This window comes from Arachis duranensis, chromosome 8 (assembly GCF_000817695.3).
Source record: "Arachis duranensis cultivar V14167 chromosome 8, aradu.V14167.gnm2.J7QH, whole genome shotgun sequence".
Lineage (NCBI taxonomy): Eukaryota > Viridiplantae > Streptophyta > Magnoliopsida > Fabales > Fabaceae > Arachis > Arachis duranensis.
This window is the reverse complement of record NC_029779.3, coordinates 30738465-30742445: the sequence shown is the minus strand read 5'-3', so window position 1 is coordinate 30742445 and position 3981 is coordinate 30738465.

Sequence of the window (3981 nt, the reverse complement as noted above, 5' to 3'; positions counted from 1 at the left end):
AAGTTGGATTTTAATATATTATAAAAGTATTTTTTTATTTAAAATGTGACTAAATAAATAAAATTATAAAATTTGTATACACCTACAGTCTAGGCTACTTGTCTAGTTTCTGATAAAGCTATGATTTTTATTACTAGTTTTATCAATATTATTGCTTATGCTTTGTTTTTTGTTTTGGGGAAAAAAGACAGATAGGTCCTGACTTTTTAAATTTTTGATAAATACATTTTTGATAAAATTTAAATACAAAAAGTCTCTAACTTTAACAAACGGAGGACAATTTAGTCCTTCCATCTATTTGTCTCTCATACACCAAACGGAACTGACTGACGTGGTTGAAACGGTGTCCAAGTGTCTGTTACGGTGCCACACTAGAAGGGGAATAAAGTTCGAATGACAAATAAGTCCTTGACGTCATTTTGCAAATAAAGTTCGAAGGACAAATAGGTCCTTGAGAATTTAGTTCATTATACTTCTATTATGCTTCTATTATTTTAAAATCTAGTTAACTTGTTGTATTCTGTAATTTAAATTATTTGTATTAAAATTGCAGAAATTGGACTTGTTCTGTTTCTACTTTTTTTTCTTAAATTGCATTAGTTCAGTTTTAATACATTTGTGTATATATTATATTAGAATTTGTTAAATTGCATTAGTTCATTTTTCATCATACCAGTGGCATTAGTTAGCATCAGTTTATTTATGCATCAAGTTAGCATTAGTTCATTTGTGCATCATTCATGTATTAAGTTAGCATTAGTGTATTTGTGTATTATATTAGAACTAGTGTTTTTATCCATAATAACATTATGAGAATAATTTTTTTTAAATTATAGTTCACTTTGTTCTAACGGTATAAATTATGCATGGCACAAAAGATTTATAAAATCAAACTACTTTTATAAAAAATTCGTAAATTGACAAAAGTCTCTGATTAAGAAGACCAAGATATCTGCAGATAAAAAATTAAATAATAAGATTTTTAGTTATTATTTTTATATGAAAAAATCTAATTTTCTATTAATAATTAATTTTAACATTCGTTATCTAAAATTTAAAATAATTTAATGTGTATATTTTCACATTTAAAATATTTTAATTGTAAAAAAATATCGGATGATATATTTTGATTTGTCAAATTACTAATATAAAATATAATTATATATAGAGTAAAAATAGTAGAGAGAAATAGAAAAATGGAGAGAGGTATACGAGAGAATTTAGGAAAGGAGTTTATTAATTTTGAAAAAAAAATTTCTCTCAATTTTAATAAGAGTGTCATGTGACACATTTGATTATTAAATTAGATAGTAATATATGATACATAATATAGGTATATTTCAATTAGATAGTAATATATGATACATATAAAAGTATAATGAACTAAATTCTTAAAGACTTATTTGTCCTTCGAACTTTATTTGTAAAATGACGTTTATGACTTATTTGTCCTTTGAACTTTATTCCCCTTCCAGCATGGCACCGTAACAGACACCTGAATACCGTTTCAGCCACATCAGCCAGTTACGTTTGGTGTATGAGAGGCAAATAAACCGAAGGACTAAATTGTCCTCAGTTTGTTAAAGTTGGGGACTTTTTTGTATTTAAATTTTGTCAAAGATGTATTTGTAAAAAATTTAAAAAGTCAGGGACTTATTTGTCTTTTTTTCTTGTTTCAGAGAAAATTTAGGGACTAACAGTTTTATTAAAATTTGACTAGCACTTAATTAACAAAAAAAAAAATAAATAATCTTATATTATTAAATATAATTTCATATCATTAAAAATACTAATTAATGACTACAAATCACAAAATTTACTGTCGTAGCACTCCTTTGTTCCGTGTGTAGGCCTCTTTAATTGTGACAACTTTCAAATTATTATTTTGATTACATAAGTATAAAATAATTAAGCCAACCAAATGTATATGAATGGTTTACTCTTTTTACAAGTAGTTTGTGTGTGAATGGTCAAAAGTAACCTCCTAGTCCGTCGGCTGAGAGGGCTCAGTGAAAGTAACTTAGCAGGTAGAAAAAAGAAATGCAAGAGAATCCAATCAATTCATAGTTATATGTGAAAAAGGCAAGTAACTCTATATTAGATTATAGATTATAGGTTTATAACAGCCATGATTTGCAATATTGTTGAAATGCTTTTTATATTTTTATTATTTTTTAAAGATAAAAAGACTTGAATTTTTAATTTTTAGGTGAGTATAAAAAAATTAAGCGCGTTTAAGGTCCGGTCTGGTTCGAAATCCAGTCTAGACACCAGACATATTTTGTCGATTCAGGTTTTTATTTTTATTTGGTATTGTTTTTGGGTTAGGTTTGGGTGTTACTTTGAGTAACTCAACCTGGTCTAAAATGATTTTTTACAATAAAAGAAATATATATTTGAGTTAATTAATAATGTTATACTTTTATAATTCAATGAATTTTTTTATTATACGATATTATTTTTGTTTTAAAATAATTTATTTTGATATAAATATGATCTAATATTTGTTAAATTTATTTTTTAAAAATAAAATTTTATTATTTTAATATATAAAATTTACAAATTTGTATATACTAATATTTTATCGGATCGACTCTCTTGGGTTTAACCCGATTTTTTTCAAGTCACTTCAGATTGGGTCAAAATAAATTCGATGTCTTTTTATTTTTAAGATCGGGTTTGAATTTACTTAAATTTGATCTCGTTTAATCTATAAAAATTATATCATTTGAGTTATAACTCATTGTTTGTGAGGTATTGATGATTTCTCAAGCACATCATAGATACAGATCGAAGCAACCCTCCTTGATAAAAGTAATTTTGTTATTATTGCTGCTATCCAACTTTTGGTTGATGATCAACTTTTTGTGTGGGACAAGAAAGGCAAGTCACACCAAAAAATAAAGAAATAATGCTTTTCTTTTCATAAAAGAAACAAAGTGAAATGAAAAAGAAAATGATCAGGTTGCGTGGAAAACATTTCTGGGATGGGCAAACATGGTGCTTCTACAGCAATTGAGGTACTAATTTTTTATTTTCCAATGCATAACAATAATGTAAAAAATTCTCACACATGAATTTCATGATGAAATAAGTTGCCTCCGGCCCATTATTATTATTGGATCGTATATTCATTTATTTTATTTTCTAATTACTCTATTTGCTTACGGTCAATTAAAAAAAATTGAGATTTTATTTAAAATTAAAAAACTAAACCAAATGCCAAAAACATAAAATATAATAGAAATTAAATTTTAAAATTTTCTAATTCAATAAAAATATTTTTCAATTATTTATACATTTAAAATTGTAACATCTAAAAATTCTAAAAATTATAAAAGGGAACAAATTTTCTATAGTTTGACTTTGACCTGGTGAAAAGCGGTCAACGCCTTCAGTCCCGTGATGCTTGAATGGTTGAGGAGGTATTGAGGTAGGTTGCTTACCCATTTTCATCGCACTAGGTTTAATCCTTAAGCTGAAAGTCGTATTCTCCTAAAGTAGTATTAAGATGTTCAAATTAAATACTCATGCTTGAACTGTTGAACATCATCATTATCATGCTTTTAATTAGTTAACTCCTCCTCAATTTCAAATTAAATCATGTTGTACGTACCCAACCAAACTACATTTACATGTTTATTTCCATGAAGCTCTCGTTTTAAACATTCCGGCACACCCACGATGACATTTTCCTTTCAACTAAAAATATTGCTTTAATTTAATAATAATCAACTAATTAGAGATCGAAAAGATGGGTGACATGCATATGTTCGTTTCACAAATCTGAATAGAATCATACAGATGCAGTCAGGGAGGGGGCAAGCAGTGTCCTTGGTCCCTCAACAAATTTTAAAAATTCATATACTATTATAATAGATATCTTGTATAGAATAAAATTTAATAATATAGTAATAGTAAAAAGAATTATTATTCTTATTAATAAACTATAGTTTAAATGGTATAATGTTTCCATACTCA